The sequence below is a fragment of the Trachemys scripta genome, chromosome 3 (genome assembly GCF_013100865.1).
Source record: "Trachemys scripta elegans isolate TJP31775 chromosome 3, CAS_Tse_1.0, whole genome shotgun sequence".
NCBI lineage: Eukaryota > Metazoa > Chordata > Testudines > Emydidae > Trachemys > Trachemys scripta.
This window is the reverse complement of record NC_048300.1, coordinates 107788881-107808727: the sequence shown is the minus strand read 5'-3', so window position 1 is coordinate 107808727 and position 19847 is coordinate 107788881. Positions and strand designations below refer to the sequence as shown.

At 45.1% G+C, this 19847-nt stretch overlaps 1 protein-coding gene across 2 annotated transcripts in view; it reads right to left on the bottom strand.

Moving 5' to 3' along the window:
- The window catches only part of SAMD3 (sterile alpha motif domain containing 3), an 81609-nt gene extending 62440 nt beyond the window's left edge, over positions 1 to 19169 (bottom strand). Inside the window, exon 1 of one of the 2 annotated variants that reach the window (XM_034765686.1) lies at positions 18950 to 19169. The gene's annotated coding sequence lies outside the window, so the exon portion shown is untranslated. The remainder of the gene's footprint in view (positions 1 to 18949) is intronic. The other variant, XM_034765685.1, reaches the window with a different exon arrangement.
- Positions 19170 to 19847: the final 678 nt, after the last annotated feature.

Genomic DNA, 19847 nt, shown 5'->3' with positions numbered 1-19847 from the left:
GGCATAAGAACACACCAGTGAAATTTCAGGTTGATTTAGTTTTGAGGAAATTTGTGAAAGTGGAGCGGACAAAAACAAAAACCACAGAACATATAATGAATATTTTATTGCAACCTGGACTTTGTGGAAGCTATTTTGCCAGATAATGTTATTTCTTGGTTAGACTGGCCCAATGGCTTACAATCCTCTGAAAAGAGGAGAGACAAACTTCCAAATGGGTACAATGTGTGCCCCAGTATGAAACGTTTAAAAAGTTGTGCGAATCTAAGACTAGAATTTGACTCAGTTGGTTGGGGGAGGGGGGACAGGGGAGGCAGCACAGTCACAAAAGGGAGTTCAGGATAGAAAAAAATAAGTACGTTGTGAGTGTCAACTCCCAGGAGTTTGAAGAAAATTCTAGACAATGGTACAGCTAAGGCCAAGTCTACATTATAAACTTTTGCTGGCATACCTATGTATATCAGGGGTGTGAAGAGCTGTGATTTGTGACTCAACATAGCTGTGCTGGCAAAAGTCCTAGAATGCAGTTTTGCCAGTATAGCTTATTTTGCTCCGGGGGGGAGGAGTTGTGCTAGAACAAGTTATACCAGCAAAAGTGCAGTTCTGTTGGTATAGCTGTGTCCACACTAACAGCACTTTGCCAGCATAGTATACGCATTTAGTGATAGCAGAAAAGCACTCCTATTGTAGACATAGCCTAAGATATTTGGCAGAATTCTATTTTTACTTTTTCACAATTTTGACTGATAATATTGATGTTCCTTATTAAGCATTTTTTTTTCAGTTTTTATTATTTAAATTTTCACAGTTCCACAAACTGATGGGTTTTAAGACTTTTTTAATTTTTATATTTTAAATTTTCATAGTTCCATGAAATTATGGGGTCGTTCAGATAATTATTTAATGATGGTAGACATTGAGATTCAAAATTTTAAACCTTTATAAATCATTAAAACACAGCTCCTCAACATCATATGTCAAAATAGACAAAGTAAATATCCTTAAATCAACAATTCATACCTGTTTTTACTATTCATTCACTAGTCTCTTTTTAGCCTAACTGAAAAGTCTAAATCACTAGATTTTGACTAACAGATTCTCAAGCAACATTTTTCTTACTTTGCCTGTATGTAAATTTCTGTCACCAATGGAAATATTTTTTCGTCAGTTTGTGTGTGTATGGTGAAATAGACATTTACTGATAGAAAAATCCTTCCAAGCTGAGATATAGAGAAGGTTCTTTATTGTCCCCTGTAATCCTGCTCTCTGCTCTCCTAGGCTGCAGGGTATACCTAATATTAAGATGTACCTAATACTTAAGATTTTCAGTGATGGTGCATCATTTTGGTTTAAGAAAAGAAGGCAGATTCATGAAACTAATAATAGCTCTATTTGGGACAGCCATAGAGCAAATTTCAAAAGCACAGTCTGAATACCAGTTGGTGACTTTGAAACATTCCCCTAAGAATTGTAAATATTTTTAAGAAGTTAAAAATTCACACAGCTTCTGCATCCCTTTTTAAAAAAGAATCTACATAATATTTTGACATCTCATATCTTACTCCCAACTCATCCAATAATAAAAATCAGCTGTTACATACTTTATCCACTGATCTCAAAGCAGTTTACAAAAGTAAAGTAAGGGCATGGCTACACTTGCAGATGTAGAGCACTTTGAGTTAAACCAGTCTTCACGGAGTGCAGTAGGGAAAGCACTGCAATCTGTCCACACTGACAGCTTCAAGCGCACTGGTGTGGCCACATTTGCAGCGGCATTGGGAGTGGTGCATTATGGGCAGCTATCCCAGCATGCAAGTGACTGCAACGTACTTTTAAAATGGGAGGGGTGGGGTGGAGTGGAGTGTGACAAGGAGTGTGGTGTGTATATGTGGGGGGAGAGAGAGTGGGTTTTTTGGGGGCTCAGAGCATGTCAGCATGCTGTCTTGTAAGTTCAGACAGCAGCAGACCTTTCCCTCTCCCGCCCGCCACTCTCTCTCTCTCTCTCTCTCTTTCTCTCACACACATCCAGCATTCCACAGTAATGACTTGCATGTCGGCTGTCAGAAACGGAGCTTTGAAAGGGCATTTCTGCATTCCTACAGGAGTTCAAAACAATGACAAGAGCAACCACTTAACTTAAGGGGATTACAGGACATTTCTAGAGGCCAATCAGAGCGCAGTAATGCAACACCTCGTTCACGCTGATGCCTGGGCGTTGTAGCCAAGGCGCAGCAAATGTTATTCCTCTCAGCGCTGTAGCCGCAGAGTCAGAGCACTCTACTTGCCTTGCCAGTGTGGACGGGTAGTGAGCTACTGCGCCCGGGGCTCCTTTATTGCCCTGTAACTCGCAAGTGTAGCCAAGCCCTAAGTTATTTATCCCCATTTTACAAAAGAAAACAGTATCATACAGTTTACAGGTACATTGATGCCTAGCTGGAATGTATGTTGATGTCAATGCGGTCAGAGTTAAGATATGGCATTATAATACAATGGTGAGAAGTGTGTGTGTGTGTGTGCGCGCGCACACACACACACGCATACAGAACATTTATAGAAAGGTGGAATCTGTCACTGAAAGTGGGAAATGTGATGATTGAGGGTAAAACATGATAAAAAAGGATACCTTAACTGGATATTCCCCTGTTCCAGTCTAAGGCCTTCTGATGGAAGGCAGATAGGAACAATGCCATCTTAAATATGGTTGCATGTTTACATCATGAGGAGCACTTCACTGTGTGCACCAACCTTTTAAAAGCATAGACAGAAACTTTTGTGGTCAAAGAGTAACCACTACAAAAACAAAATCCCAACAACAACTTCTTGCTGACATTCTTCAGGCACATGCTAACAGAGTATTCCATTACAAGCTCACAGAAACTTGTGAATGCAGAATATCATTGGAATTCTGATTCCCTGCTTCAAGCAGAAGCACTCTTTATAATACGAATACAATATAATCTCATGAAGAGTGACTGATTCAGAACAGAAGAATTGTACAGGTTAGGAAAGAAAACTGCATCAAGTGGTCTATCCACAGCGAATGTTCTATACATTTTGACATACAGCATCATATAACTTATTCTATTGCCACACATAATTCACGTTACGTTTGGTACTAAACATGCATGCCCAGAGCCTCCCGCTGCCCTTTAATTAATGCATACACACACACCCAGAGCCTCTCACTGCCCATTAACAATGTTCTCCAATAATCCAGATAAAGATTAGAAGGAACTCTGAATTTAAATTAGACAAGTTAAAAAGTCAAGCCATTGACATAGTTCAGTGGCATACCAAAATACATCACGCCATTCAATGCTTATAATTTGAGTAACACAAGAGTCATAAACAACAATAATGGCTGCTTCCATTGTGCCTCTTTTTGATTCATGGTCTAAAAACATGATGTTTAAAAAGGATGAATACATTATTTCCAACTCTGTAGTAAAATAACTTAAGGCTATTGAGACCCAAAATAAATGTGCACAAAAAGGGGTATGTAAGGCTATGTCTACACTATAGACCTTACAATGGCACAGCTGTACTGCTGCAGCTGTGCCGCTGTAAGGTCTCCCATGTAGCCACTCTACGCCAACAAGAGGGAGCTCTCCCATCGGCATAATTAAACCACCCCCCACGAGTTGCAGTAACTATATGGGTGGGAGAGCATCTCCTGCTGACAGAACACTGTCCACACCAGCGCTTTGGTCGGTGAAACTTATGTCAGTCAGGGGTGCTAGTATAGACATAGCCTAAGACAAAAAAATTGGGAACTAGTATTCTAGACAACTGCTTACTGCACTGTCTTCTATCTTCAGTACTCCTGCATCACATACATTTTTGAACAAGTAACCAGAAAAGCAATGTTAAGCTTATGATATAGGGCTTGCCTACACAGTTTTTGTACTAAGATAGCTAAGCAGTGTTTCTAAATTGACCAGTGCTTGAATCCTTAAAAAAAAGTAGTGCAGGAACACATGTCCAACACTATCACTCATAAGTGATAGCAATGCAAAGTAGGGCAGCTTTTTCTGGGTTGGGGAGCCCCAGAAGCCCCATGGCAGCAGGTTCCGCACTGCCCCCCCATCTTACCCCGTACACCTTGACACCACCTGTCAGGGCCTACACTGCACTCCGACACCCTCAGAGGCTCCTCCCATCTTTAACATTCAATTTTTCATGTGAACCACCACTTAGCTCACAGTTTACTGTTGATGCTTGATTGCTGGATGACAGAGATATCTTCTTTTGGATACTGTTCATCATATGTATCAACTCTGCTGCTGCAGTTTTAATCATTAGGGTCATCTTCATCATGAATAAAACCACAATTAACGTATCCTCCACTTTCAACACGAGGCTGGGTGAAAGCCAGGCAAGCAGCGCCAGAAGCAAGAGGATAAGAGCAGCTACTAATGACTTCAGGACATTCACAATCTACTTTGTTATACTTACCCACAAAGGCACCAAATTCTAAGTTACTATCCATCAGCAGCATTGGTCTCCAGCCAACTCCTTGGTGCATCTCGGAAATGGGCCGAAGATCCGCCGTCTTCCTCCACTCCATCCCGAGGCGGAGAGAGTGAGAGGAACGTACCTCCAACACACGGTTAAACTCAGCTCTACCCAGAGCCAGTGAGGACAGTATCACAGACCTTCTGCAGCGGGGGGATGGGTATAAACCATCCAGCCACCTTATCATAAGTGATAGCATCAAAAGTACTGGAACAGTGCTCCAGAATGTTCTGGCACAATTCAAGCCCTGAAATCAATATGAGCACCTTTTTTACTACTAAAGCTATGTTCGTGCACTGATTTAACTATGGCAATTTCTAAACCAATTAAGTTAAATCAGTACAAAAAATACATGTAGACTAGCCCTTACAGAACAGGTTCTGTAAAAAATTAAGCCTTCCTTATTGTAATGTTTGTTCACACACCAAGAAAGTTGTGCACATACATACAATACAAGCCTTTGTTCTCATGCACCTCTGATATCTAATGAACACTTAAAAATAAGATGTTCTTGTCGCCTTTGATGTGGGGAACCACACCTATTTCTTAACAGGTGCATTCAGAGTAGTCTCTTTTGACTTCAAAGTCACATGTGTGAAGGTTTGCTGAACCAGGCCCTAGATGGAGATTCCAAGTGCTCATCACCATCTATGCACTGTGGCAAACAACAACATGTTAGGCTGTTTCACATACATTTGTTGTGTATTCACTATGGGTAATGAATAAGAGTGTAACGATGCTGGTTCTGATGGGACCCAACTGAGAGTGCCAATTCAGGACAAATTGCTTAAAGCCCAGTTACAGTTACAGCCCAAGGCTGGGGTTTTTCCACCTCTAAAAGATTAAAAATAACTGAGGCACTTGCATCCACCTTTAAAGTAAGAGTGCCCTGCTATTTAGGGACTTGAACCTCTATTGTAATTGTACTGTGGTGTTTCAGCTTTTGGCCATTCCTAAAAGCTGCTTTTCAAGTTGGTGACCAGAGAGCACCAGACATACATCAAAACGTTAGATTGATCTTTGCAGTTCTGTCTCTTAGGGCTTGTCTACACTGGCATGCTAAATTGGCAGCGGGTCTGGTGAAGACGCAATAAGTTGATGGCAGAGCGCTCTTCTGTCAACTTCAATACTCTACCTCCTGGAGAGGCAGAAGCTACGTCGGTGGGAGACACCGCGTTAGGTCGACATAACTTACATCAACTTAAGTGGCAGTGTAGATCAGGCCTTACTGCCCCAGGGAGTGAAAAAACAAAGTTCAGTGTGTCTTATGTATACCATAAACACTATATAATGCATAGCAAAGCACTGCTCAAACCAAACAACTCAAAATATATAGAATCAGAAATACAGAAAAAGGGAGACTAAAGCATGTGAGAGAGACAAGACATATATAACCTTAGAAATGTAGGCCTGGAAGGGATCTCTGAAGGTCATGTAGTCCAGCCCCCTGTGCTGAGGCAGGACCAAGTAAACCTATACTATCCCTGATAGGTGGTGTTCAACCTGTCCTCAAAAACCTCCAGTGATGAAAATTCCACAACCTCCCTTGGAAGATTATTCCAGTCCTTAAGTATCCTTATAGTTGGAAAGTTTTTCCTAATATCTAACCTAAATCTCCCTTGTTGCAGATTAAGTGCATTTCTTCTTGTCCTACCTTCAGTGGACACAATGAACAGTTGATCTCAGTCCTCTTTATAACGGCCCTTAACTTATTTGAAGATTCATCAGATTCCCCCCATTACATTGTAATATTGTAAAAGAAGGAAGTTAGATTGTTTTGGCCTGATTTGTTCTTGACAAATCCATGTTGATTACTACTTTTAAACCTATTATCCTCTAGGTGTTTACAAACTGAATTTTAAATAATTTGTCCCAGGTATCAAAGTTAGAATTATAGACCAGTCAGCCTATGTCCTCTTTGTTTCCCTTTTTAAAGACAGAGACTTTTTTTGCCCTTTGCAAGTCCGCTAAGACCTCACCCTTCCTCCATGAGTTCTCAAAAGGTTCTCTCTAACAGTTCTGAGATTGCTTGAGCTAGTTCCTTAAGTACCCTAGTGTGAATTTCATCTGCCTACTTGAATACATCTAACTTATCTCAATATTCTTTAACCTGTTCTTTCCCTATTTTGGCATGTGTTTCTTCCTGCCTGTTGTCAATATTAACTGTGTTGACTACCTGGTCACACTATTTAGTGAAGACTGAAACAAAATAGGCATTAACCACAACAGCCTTCTTGATATCATCTGCTATTAGCTCTCCTTCCCTGCTAAGTAGAGGACCTACACTTTCCTTCATCTTTCTCTTGCTCCTGATGCAATTAAATAACTTCTTTTTACCTTGTAGGTCCTTTCTAGGTAAAACTCGTTTTATGCCTTTGCCTTTCTGATTTTGTTCCTACATGCTTCTGCTATTCTTTTGTACTCCTCCTTTGTCCATGTTTCCACTTTCTGTAGGATTCCTTTTTGATTTTCAGGTCATTAAAGAGCTCTTGATGTAGCCATATTAGTCTCTTACTATTCTTCATATCTTTCCTTCACGTGAGGATCGTTTGCTGTTGTGCCTTTAATATTGTCTCTTTGAGAAACTGCCAGCTTTCCTGAATTCCTGCATCCGAAGAAGTGGGCTGTAGTCCACGAAAGCTTATGTGCTAATAAATTTGTTAGTCTCTAAGGTGCCACAAGTACTCCTGTTCTTTTTGCGGATACAGACTAACGCGGCTGCTACTCTGAAACCTTTTCCCCTTAGATTTTCTTCCCATTGGACCTTATCTACCAGTTCTCTGAGTTTGTTAAAAAGTTTTTTGAAGCCCACCGTCCTTATTGTCCTGCTCTCGTTCCTTCCTTTTCTTAGAATCATGAATATATTATTTCATGATCACTTTCACCCAATCCAATCTTCCAATCTTCAGATTGGCAACGAACTCCTCCCTGTTAGTCAGAGGCAAGTCTAAAATGGCCATTCCCCTGGCTACTTTTTCCACCTTCTGAAATAAAACTTTGTCCCAAATACATTCCAAGAACCTATTGGACATTTTGGGTTTGTCATATTACTTCTCCAACAGCTGTCCGGGGAGTTAAAGTCTCCCATTACCACTAGTCTTGTGTTTTGGATATTTCTGTTGTTTGTTCTAGAAATGCCTCATCCACTGCCTTGTCCTGATTTGGTGGTCTATAGAAGACCCCGACCATGACATTTCCCCTCTTTCCTCCCTTTTATCATCATCCAGAGACTTTCAACTGGTCTGCACCTCACTTCCTTCTGCACCTCAGAACAAGTGTATACATTCTTGATGTATAATGCAATACCTCCCCCTTTTTTCCCCTGCCTGTCCTTCCTGAACGAACTACACCCTTTTATACCAATATTCCAGTCATGAGGCAAGTCAATTAACCTCTCTGTGCTTCAGTTTTCCTCATCTGTGAAATCAGGATAAATATGGTCTCCCACCCTCTATCTGTCTTGTCTACTTAGGCCCCAATCCTGCAAACACACACGTGCTTAATTTTAGTACCATGAATAGTCATCTCAGGCTACTAAAGTTAAGCATGTATGCTAAAATGTTTAGGATCAGGGATTATAAACTGTTTTTTCTTATCATGTGTTCGTGCCATGTCATTGTACAATGGAGACCTGACCTAAGTTTGAGATTCCAGGTGGTACCATAATATACAAAATAAATATGCAGTCCTTTAGCAAATGTAATAATTAGTACTCAAACTGCAGTAAAAACAGGCATATTGACCCTCTGCACAAACAGCTGTTCTACAATGCAGCATCTGAGCGTATAGCCACCTGATTCAATTTGCTCCCACTCTATTCTATATAGATTCTTATATCACATGCATCATTGCATGGTTTAAAAAAAGGTAGTATGCCCATCATGAGGCAGTTTTCATCGGCAATCCCTCGAGGCTGAGGATGATCTCTTTCACAGGTTTTATTTTTCATGGGTCCTTTGGTGACTGAGGAGTCCGATCCCTAAGCCACAGGCTTGTTGACGGACATTGCAGGTGGTGTTGGAAGACAGGGTTGGGCCACAATTGCTGTGTGACAGTTATCTTTCCTTTCTTTTCTGGCGTTTTTCTGCAACCAGGACAAGGCGATTTTCCTCAAAAGTGGACATTTCCTCTCTGACAAGTCTTCGCCAGTTATCCCTATCCTGAGCTGCTGTCTCCCAGCGTGTGGTTTCAATGTCACATCCCTTGATGTTTACCTTGAGCGTGTCTTTAAAGCGTTTCTTTTGGACTCCCTGTTTCCTTTCTCCTTTGGTGAGTTGAGCGTACAGTAGTTGTTTTGGTAAGTGTATATCAGGCACGAGGACACAGTGCCCGCTCTGACTCTGCTGTTGCTGGATAATCAGGGCCTCAACACTGAAGATGTTGGCCTCTGTGAGGACACTGACATTAGTGTGATGATCCTCCCACTTTATGTTGAGGATCTTCCAAAAAAAGTGCTAGTGCTGACGTTCCAGGTTTTTCAGGTGTTTTCTATAGGTCACCCAACTCTCCCAGCCATAGAGGAGAGTTGGCATTACCACCACTTTATAAACTAAAAGTCTACGATGTTCTGATGTTGTGATTGTTGAACACCTGGCGAGACAGTTTGCCAAAAGCAAGGCTGGTGCAGCAAATTCTGTGCTGAATCTCGACATCTATGCCTGCCCTCTGTGAAAGATGGTTGCCAAAATAGGCAAAGTATTCTACATTTTCCAGTTCTTCTTTGTCAGTGTAGATCTTCCTTGCTGGGTCTGATGATTGACCGGGGAGTGGCTGGTGGAGAACGTTTGTCTTGCCGATGTTCAGAGTTAGCACTAAGCTTTTGTAAACTTCAGAGAAGCAATTAAGGGCTGTTTATAGATCCTCCTTTGAGTGTGTAACTACAGCAGAGTCATCTGCACACTGGAGTTTGGTTATTGTTGCCAATATTACTTTAGTTCTGGCATAGAGATGAGCAAGGTTGAAGAGGTTGCTGTCAATCCGATATTGGATGCCAATGCCCTGGGGTAGGCTGTTTTGGGTTAGTGTTTTCATAGCTGCTAAGAAAATGGAGAAAAGGGTGGGTGCCAATACACAGTCTTGTTTTCCGCCAGTTTGGATGACAAAGGGCTCAGAGGTACAGCAACTGCACAGGATAGAGATAGTCATCTGTCGTGGAGGAGTCTTACAATGGTGATAAATTTGCTTGGGCAGCCAAACTTTGACATGATTTTCCACAGAGCCTCACAGTCGACAGAGTCGAAGGCTTCGGTCAGATCGATAAAGGCCACATACAGCTTCTGGTGGTGTTCTTGACATTTTTCCTGGATCTGCCTGGCTGCGAAAATCATGTTGGTGGTGCCTCGTGATAGTCTGAAGCCAAACCGGGATTCTGCAAGTACTTCCTCTGCAAGAGGGAGCAGGTGATTCAGTAAGATTCTAGCACGAATCTTCCCAGCGATGGAGAAGAGGGCAACGCCTCAATGGTTGCCATAGTTGGCCCTGTCTCCCTTTTTGAAAATGGTGACGATGTTAGCATTATGTAAGCCAGCAGGGATTTCTTCGGAGCACCAGATTTTGAGGAGCAGCAAGTGAAGCTTGTTAGTCAGTGTTTCTCCCCCACCACTTTCAGTGCTTCAGATGGTATGCCATCAGGACCTGGTGCTTTATTGTTCTTGATTTGTTTAATTGCTTTGTAGACCTCCTCAGGTGTTGGCGGGTTGACAAGAGTTTCCCAGATTGGGTGCTGAGGGATGGAGTCTCTGGTGTCGTCAGTCACAGTTGATTCTCAATTTAGAAGCTTTTGGTAGTGTTCCTTCCAGCACTCTTTGATGGATTCGTTATCTTTAAGAAGAGTACTACCATCTTCGGATCTCAGAGGTGTGAGGCCAGGGTCTTTGGTCCATACAGGGTCTTTGTGTCACAAAAAAAGCTCCACAGATCATGTTTATCAGCAAATGTTTGGATTTCTTTTGCTTTGTCCTCCCACCATTTGTTTTTGATTTCTCGGATCTTCCTTTGAACTTCAGCTTTGAGCTGATGGAAAGAGCTCTGCTTCTGACTGGATAGTGGTTGGTTTTGCCACTCGCAGAAAGATTTTTCTCTTCTGGTCCAAAAGGGCTGTAATGTCAATGTTGTTGTTGTCAAACCAGTCCTGATGGCAGCGGGTAGCAAAGCCGATGAATTTCTTGCAAGCCTCATGGATGGTCTCTTTTAGGGCTTCCCAGTCTTCTTCGACACTTAGGTTGTCATTTCCAGGTGTGCATTTGGTCAATATTTCACTGAGGAGTGTTTGGAAGTTCTCTTGGTGCACTGAGGACTGAACTCTTTGGATGTTGTATTGCCATCTGTGTGATTTGGATTGCTTTCTATGTTTTGGTGCAATCCTGATGGACATGACTGACCTCACCAGACAGTGATCAGTCCAGCAATCATCGGCTCCTCTCATGACACGGGTGATTTGAACATCTCTTAGATTCTGTGTTCTTACAATGACAGTCTAGGAGGTGCCACTTTTTTCATTGGGGGTGTTGCCAAGTTGTTTGTACTTGTTGCTTTGTCTGAAGATTGTGTTTGTGATCACAAGGTAGTACTCTGCACATTTGCTGAGTAGAAGGATGCCATTGGAATTGGTCTTGCCCACTCCTTCCTTCCTAATGGTGCTATTCCATACATTAGAATCTCGGGCAACTCTTGCGTTAAGTCTCCTAAAAGGATTATCTGATCTCTTTTTAGAATGGATGACAAAATTTTATCAAGGTCAGTGTAAAAGGATTCTTTCTGTTCTTTTTCAGCATCAAGTGATGGTGCATATGCACTGATGACAGTGGCAAATGACTTATTGACCAATTGGATGCGCAGGGTCATAAAGCATTCATTGATGCCAATAGGAAGCTCAGTCAGGTGGTTGCCTAGAAGGTTCTTGACTGCAAAGCCAACACCATGTATTCGCCTGTTGCTTTCTGTTTTTTTTTTCCAGAAGAAAGTGTAACCGCCCCCTCTTCCCTCAAGTGGCCTTAATCCGCATGTCTTGTTTTGCTGAGAGCAGCGATGTCGACATTATATCTCGAGAGATCTCGAGCAACAATTGCTGTTCTGTGTTTGGGTCTTTCACTTTTTGATTCATCTAGTAGGGCACAGACATTCCAAGTTGCAAGAAACATTTTTGTTTTTCCAACTACATTGTGAGTGAGCCCTCTGGACACGGTTATCCAGTCAGGTATGGTGGGATAGCCTACCATAAGGTAGGGGTACCTTTTCTTTTCTAGTGCCTTCCCCATATGGGGTGAGAAGAGGGGTTTCTAAAAAGGCCTGCTCAGTCATGCCTGCTGCTGCCAAAAATGCCCCCCCATCCCAGTCCAGGGGCACATGTCAACCATCTTGCGGTCATCGCTTGCTTGTGTGTCTGTGACTAGGGACTCCTGGTGATCACTTCACCTGTCCCCATCACCACTCTCCCATTGCCACAGGACTCTTATGGGTAGGGGTGGGGAAAAAGTTCTTCCTCTGAAAGAAGCCTGTGTTTGATTAGTTTAATGTGGAAGACCTGTTGCACACCAGCAGCCACATAAATCTTGGCAGAAGAGGCACCAGTGTCCAGTGGCAAGGAGGTCAAGACAACCGTGAGTTTCTTCTTCATTGCAGCATTTGTCTGCTTTCACAGCTGTTGAGAGGTGATCCTGCTTCATCCACCTGTTCTGCCGTTGAGATCTTATACTAGGGTGTGTTGGGCTTCACTTCGTCTGGTACCTCACCTTCGATCTTACTGCCATGAGTGTCCCTGCCAGGAGTACAGGACTCCCAACGGCATCACTCTTAGAGTCTTAAGTATAGCAAGTTTCTCCACCACAGCCCAAAGAAAAGTAATATATTACTAAATGCATTTTATCTAGTAAACTTCTATCAACAATAATATCTAGGTGCTCTTTGCTTGCATTTTTATGAGAGATAAAAACAGATTTAAAAATTTTATTAAAGCTAATGTTAAAAAAATTATATAATACATAGGTTGAGAAAACAGTGTCTGTACATCTGGGTATAGTGCTTAGATTATCCACAAATACAAAGTTAGTTTTTAATAGTCATATGATACATGAGTACATAATCAGCAATAACCCAAATTTAAGAGAATAGATTAACAATACAGTTTAGATATTAGAATCCGAATACTCAGGTACATCACTCATGAAAAGTTGTATGGAGATTTGGTTGTGGAAAGCAAAATATATCAATGAGTGGAGATTGTCCCTCAGTAATTGAGAATTTGGTTGGTTGTCCATTTAGAAAATGCAATCCATAAGAAAGTATTTGTTACTTTCCTGACTGCGCTTCTCATTGGCACTCCAGCTCATCCTTCCTGGTATTGCCGATGTCCGGTGATGTGTTCTATGTAGATATCCCTCGACCACCTGATGGCATCTGACACCATGAGTTGCCGCATCAGCCAAGTGTAGCGTTGACCAATTCCACATTCTCTCAGCACTCGCTCGTTACTGGGGTCCCATGCACCTAAGGCTCCTACGATCAGTGCGTGTGTCTGGGAACCCTTAGCTCTCAAGGTTTTGGCCAGTAGGTCATATTTCTCTACCATTCGAACTCAGGCATCATGGAAGGCCGGGGCCCTGTTCTCAAACAGCACTGTGATGTCTATACTACCGGGGGAACATAGCTCTCCTCTTCCCTCAGGATCCCTTACTTATACGGTGGGATTCCACCAATCAATTAAGTAAGCACTTGCATGAAATGATGAATCTTGCACTATGTCCAGAAGGTAGCAGGATTTGGACTCTACCTGATAGCTGGTGGTAGCAAGTTCCACTGCCATGAGCCTGTCACTGAAAAGGCTCTCCTCAGTGTTTATGGGGTATACCGTGATCTCCATCAACCAAGGCTGTGTCCTTGAAACAGACAGTCAACAGTATCCAAACATTTGTGCAATAGGACCCAGGATGTACAGACAGTGTAGAGAGTGCCAAGCAATAAGACCAGCCTACTAAAATTCTGGAATCTCCACCAACATTTGAAACCATATAATGAGTAGGAGAGAGAAGGGTTAAGAGTGAAAGGGGAGAAATCAATGAGAAACTGAAATGACACCACTATAGTCACCAATAAAACAAAACAATCATAGCACCACAACCAATCTCACCAGTCAGCACCATCACCTTCTATTTGCATCTCTAAAGCATTCTGTTCGAGAATTGACTATTACATACTTGGGAAAATGTAGACATTAATTATGTGTTAATCTATAATAGTCAACCTGGTACATCATTTTTACTTAATCAATGACAAATAATTTGGACCATGTTGTAACCTGATTTTTTCCTTCAAAGCTTTACACTACAGAGTGCAATGTGTATAAACATAGCTAAATCTCTTTCTGCAAATGAGTATATTGTCATGTATTTGAAAATAAATAAATTACTGTTCTCTGCTGAACTACAATGTGTCTGTTTTCTGAAGAATTTCTAAATAAAACAAACTCATTATACTTAGGGCTGGTCTACACTGAAACATACATCGGAATAGCTAGGTCTCTCAGAGGTGTGAAAAATACACACCCCTGAAAGATGTAACTATGCCAACCTAACCCCCAGGCTAGATATTGCTAGGTTGACAGAAGAATTCTTCCGTTGACCTAGCTACTGCCTCTCAAGATGAATTAACTACACCAATGGGAGAACTCCTCCTGTGGCTACAGTGAGTGTCTACACTGAAGCACTACAGTGGTGAACTACAACAGTCCAGCTGTGCTGCTCTAGCGTTTTAAGTGTACACATAAGCTTAGGGACTGTCTGCACTGGCAATTTACAGTGCTGCAACATTCTCACTCAGGGGTGAAAAAAAACAACCCTGAGCTCAACAAGTTTCAGTGCTGTAAAGCACCAGTGTAGACAGTGCACCAGCACTGGGAGCTGCGCCCCTCGTGGAGGTGGTTATTTTAGAGCTCTGTGAGCTGTCTCCCAGCGCTCTGCCACAACCACACAAGCCACGTTTAGCATTGCCAGTGTAGACTAGCCCTTAGTCACTGACTTTACACAAAAGCTTGGGCCTGGGTTCTCTGCTTTGCACCTTATGTCATCATTTACAAAGTGGGTGTAATGTGTAACCATTCTGATTTGGTAGTGTTTTTGCACTCACTTTTATTGGTGTAAGTGACGTTATCAGGTGCAAAGAACTGGAAAATCAGATATTTATTTATGTCAGTGGGAGTAGCTGAATCTAGGGCAGTACCTGGCCCAGAATTTTCATTTACACTGTGGCAATCTAGGCATTAAGGAATCAGATATGTGTTCCAGATTTCTTGACATTTAAAGAAAGCAAATCAAGCAGCCTACCATTTAGATCTATGCAAGGCCATTTACCCCTTTTTAACTTCTGTTCCCCAGAGACATTCTTTTCCCTTTCTTAAAGCAGTTCCACTTTATTTCTTCTATTTGGGTTGGTCTACACCAGTGCTCCCCAACCTTTTTGTGGCCAGTAGCACATTCATGTTTTCAGAAGAGTGTGGCGGACGCCAACAATTTTTCAAGGCTAAACATCATATTTAATATTACATAATATATGAATCCATAAGATAAAAAAGGTAATTTTACATGTAAAAGGTATTAATTAAATTATTTGGCAATTACTCTTTCACCTTACCACGTGAATTTGCTCTTTTTTATCTACCTATAAGAAAAATTAAGGAGTTTTTACAAAATAAATATCATAAACATTCGGTCCATTCTGCAGAGGCGGAGGTTTTTGTTTTTTTTTTTGGCGGCAGTTCTGAGCAGTGCAGAGAGAAACCGCGAGGACAGAGAACACTGGCGCCTGCAGCCCTGGAGTACTCTGTCCCCAGCAGGCCTTCGAGCTGGAGAGAAGCCACGGCCCCGCACCTGCCAGAGACAGAGAACACCGGAGCCTGCAGCCCCGGAGTTCTCTGTGTCCAGCAGGCGCGGGACCGCGGCTTCTCTGCAACCCTGGAGTTCTCTGTCCCTGGCAGGCGCGGGGCTGTAGCTTCTCTCCGGCTTCAGAGAAGCCGCGGCCCTGCGCCTGCCGGGGACAGAGAGCACTGGCGCCCGGAGCCTGCAGCCCCGGAGAAGCTGGAGAGAAGCCGCGGCCCCACCCCTGCCAGGGACAGAGAACACCGGCGCCCACAGCCTGCAGCCCCGGAGTTCTCTGTCCCCCACAGGCACGGGGCCGCAGCTTCTCTGCAACCCTGGAGTTCTCTGTCCCTGGCAGGCACGGGGCTGTGGCTTCTCTCCGGCTTCAGAAGCCAGAGAGAAGCCGCGGCCCCGCGCCTGCCGGGGACAGAGAGCACCGGCGCCCGCAGCCTGCAGCCCCAGAGAAGCCAGAAAGAAGCCCCAGCCCCGCTCCTGCCAGGGACAGAGAACACCAGCGCCTGCAGCCCCAGAGTTCTCTGTCCCCAGCAGACGCGGGGCCGTGGCTTCTCTCCCCTGCTGGGCACTAGGCGGGCGCACATAAATTGCATAGAATCATAGAATATCAGGGTTGGAAGGGACCTCAGGAGGTCATCTAGTCCAACCCCCTGCTCAAAGCAGGACCAATTCCCAACTAAATCATCCCAGCCAGGGCTTTGTCAAGCCGGGCCTTAAAAACCTCCAAGGAAGGAGACTCCACCACCTCCCTAACGCATTCCAGTGCTTCACCACCCTCCTAGTGAAATAGTGTTTCCTAATATCCAACCTAGCCCTCCCACACTGCAACTTGAGACCATTGCTCCTTTTTCTGTCATCTGCCACCACTAAGAACAGCCGAGCTCCATCCTCTTTGGAACTCCCCTTCAGGTAGTTGAAGGCTCCTATCAAATCCCCCCTCATTCTTCTCTTCTGGAGACTAAACAATCCCAGTTCCCTCAGCCTCTCCTCATAAGTCATGTGCTCCAGACCCCTAATCATTTTTGTTGCCCTCCGCTGGACTCTTTCCAATTTTTCCACATCCTCCTTGTAGTGTGGGGCCCAAAACTGGACACAGAACTCCAGATGAGGCCTCACCAATGTCAAATAAAGGGGAACGATCACGGTTCTCGATCTGCTGGCAATGCCCCTACTTATACAGCCCAAAATGCCGTTAGCCTTCTTGGCAACAAGAGCACACTGTTGACTCATATCCAGCTTCTCGTCCACTGTGACCCCTAGGTCCTTTTCTGCAGAACTGCTACCTAGCCATTCAGTCCCTAGTCTGTAGCAGTGCATGGGATTCTTCCGTCCTAAGTGCAGGACTCTGCACTTGTCCTTGTTGAACCTCATCAGGTTTTTTTTGGCCCAATCCTCTAATGGCACCCATGGGCACCGCATTGGGGACCACTAGTCTACACAAAGCAAAAAAGGAGGCTTTTAGAAAAATATTAAACTAGAACATCATTTTGCAAAGAGAAGGTATGGTCAGAAGCAACACTTGTGGTCAAGGTTAGGTGGTGAGATAAGCAAAAGTCTCTCCCAAAGAACCAGATGCACAAAATGCGCCAGATGAGTCCTAAAAGCAATTCCGTGGGAAAACATGCCATCAGCCACTTTGCACTTCGCCGCCAGCCAAGGCTCTCAAAGTAGTTTCCACACAGTGCATGTATCTTCTACTCCTGGGGGAATTCTGCACCACTGCGCAATGCAGAATTTTGCAGAAATTAAAGTGCACACAGAATTTCCTTTCCTCCACAGAAATGGGCTGCAGTGCTGCTAGCTGCCACTGGACCTGGTAGAGCCCAGCTTGCAAATAGAAGACACTGCTGTGGAGAGAGAGGAAGCTAGCGGGTTCCTGGCAGCTGCAGATCCCAGCATGCCCTGAGGGAAGGAGAGGGCTGCACGCAGGAAAGTCCATGCAAGCCTGGGACCCAGCATCAGGCTGTTTCTCCCTCTGGATCCCTGGACTCATGGGGGACAGGTGTCTAGGCTGGGGGGCCCAGGGTTGGGCTCTGGGGAGAAGAGTGTTCGGATGTATTAGTGGGGAGGTGGCCTGCAGGTGGGTTCTGGGGGGGGATGAGTTGTGGGTGTCTTTTTGCTGACAGGTATTTTGAAATCAATTACCAAAATAATTGAAACTGGCGTGATTATGTAGTGTTATTTTGACAAATAAAATTTGCAGAATTTTAAAATATTGTGTGCAGAATTTTTATTTTTTTGGTGCACTATAAGGTTGCCAACTTTCTACCTGCTCATAACCGAATACCCTTGCATCACCCCCTGCCCTGTTCGTCCTCCGAGGCCATGCCCATCCCCCGCCCCTTCTCTGAGACCCCGTTCCCTGTTCACTCCATCCCCCCACTCCTTCTGTTGCTCGCTCTCCCCACCCTAACTCACTCGCTCATTTTCACTGAGCTAGCTCAGGGGGTTGGGGTGCAGGAGGAGGTGAGGGCTCTGGCTGGGGGTGTGGGTTCCTGGGTGGGGCCAGAAATGAGGAGTTCAAAGTGCAGGAGGGGGCTCCAGGCTAAGGCAGTGGGTTGAGATGCAAGAGGGGGTGAGGACTTCAGCTGGGGGTGGGGCCAGGGATGAGAGGTTTGGGGTGCAGGAGGGTGCTCTGGGCTGGGATTGAGGGGTTCAGTGGGTGGGAAGGGGATCAGGGCTGGGGTTGGGGCACAGGAGGGGATGAGGGGTGCAGGCTCTGGGTAGCACTTACCTCAAGCAGCTCCCAGGAGCAGGGGCATGTCCCCACTCCAGCTCCTACGCGGAAGTGCGGCCAAGTAGCTCTGCGCTCTGCCCCGTCCACAGGCACTACCCCCACAGCTCCCATTGGCCACGGTTCCCGGCCAATGAGAGCTGCGGGGTGGACCTTGGGGCAGGGGCAGCATGCAGAGCCCCCTGGCCGCCCCTACATGTAAAAGCCGGAGGGCAGACATGCTGGCTGCTTCCTGGGAGCTGCGCAGCACAGAGGCTAGCAGGGAGCCTGCCAGCCCCACTGCTTGGTGCTCCCAACCGGATAGTCAATGGCCCGGTCAGCTGTGCTGACTGGAGCCCTCAGGATCCCTTTTCGACTGGCTGTTCCACCTGGTCACCCTAGTGCAGAATGCCCCCTGGAGTCATCTTCACACTAGGGTGAGCAGACAGGGAGTGGGCAGTAATAGGGCCTACATAAGACAGCTGGCCACCCTATTCTGCACACCCGCTTAGGTGGGGGTAAAGGCAGGGCGGCTCACTCCACACGTGTGGACACAGTGCGCGCACACGCCGTGCCCCCGGGCTACGTTCAGCCAGGCAGCCCCAGCTCCCGCTCCCGCTCCCGGCGCGGCACAGCTCAGAAGAGAGGCAGAGCCACGGGCAGGTGAACCCGGCGCACCGCACCGGAGAAGGTGGCAGGGAAGGCTTCAGTTCGCAACCGCCTCTCCCCGCTCCCTCTGCCCTGCCTTTGGGCTCAGCGGGACCGGAGCTACGGCTCTGCAAGGGGAGCTGCGGCCCGCGGGCCAGCCCTGCTGCCAGCCAGTTCTGCCCAGGCGCTACTTGCACCGTCCCCCCATTACCTGTCCCGCTCAGCTGAAGACTCTGTCCCGAGCAAACTTCATGCAAAGCTGCCTTTGCCTTTCCTCCAGGGCGGCGCTTCCCCTTCCGGTGCGGGGGCTGGCTCTCAGCCGCGGTGGAAGCAGGACTCCGGCTTTGGAGCTGGGAGAGACGGGAGCGCCCGCCCGGGTGCTAGGGAGAGTGGGAGGGGACAGGGAAAGGGGGTGGGTCGCTGGCTCATTTGGAGATGTCGAGGGTGCTTTTTCCAAAGCAAAGCTGGTTCGTTTGTGGGTTCATCCCGCAGCACGTTCTTAGGGAGGAGAAAACAACCGCGGCCACAAGCCACAAACACACACTCCCCGGCTGCTGCCGCTGGCTCCGCCCTGGTGCATTTCTGGGCCGGGGCAACATCTGAGTAGGGCTCTCAAGCCCTCAGCAAGATGTGGCCCGTGGCTTTCTGCTGCTGCTCCTCTGAGCTAGACAATCCGATGGAACATTTCTGGTTCCAGTTTAAGGGACAAACGGTGTGCTGTGCCTTAAAAGACCACAAACGAATAGATAATTTCGTGGGTCTGACGTTCGATAATTAATCCTGGATTTTTTGAATGTAAATGAATCTTGACTCTGAGTTTGGACTCTTGGAGCTGTTTTGAATTTAGATTGAGGAAAGAACATGATTATTTTTAAGTGACACTTGACATCACTGTGTTCAACCTCTGTACATCAAGTGACAGTCTCACTATAAATTCCTATTTTCTGGTGTTTGTAATTGAGATGTAAATTCAGCACAAACAGATTTAGCATAAAATGTTACATCTCAGAAGAATTTTTTTTTTACAAATGTTTCATATTGGTTTTGCTGTTTTAAGTCCATTTCAAAAGTTGTTACAGCATTTTATGGGGGAGAGTAGGTTGAATTTC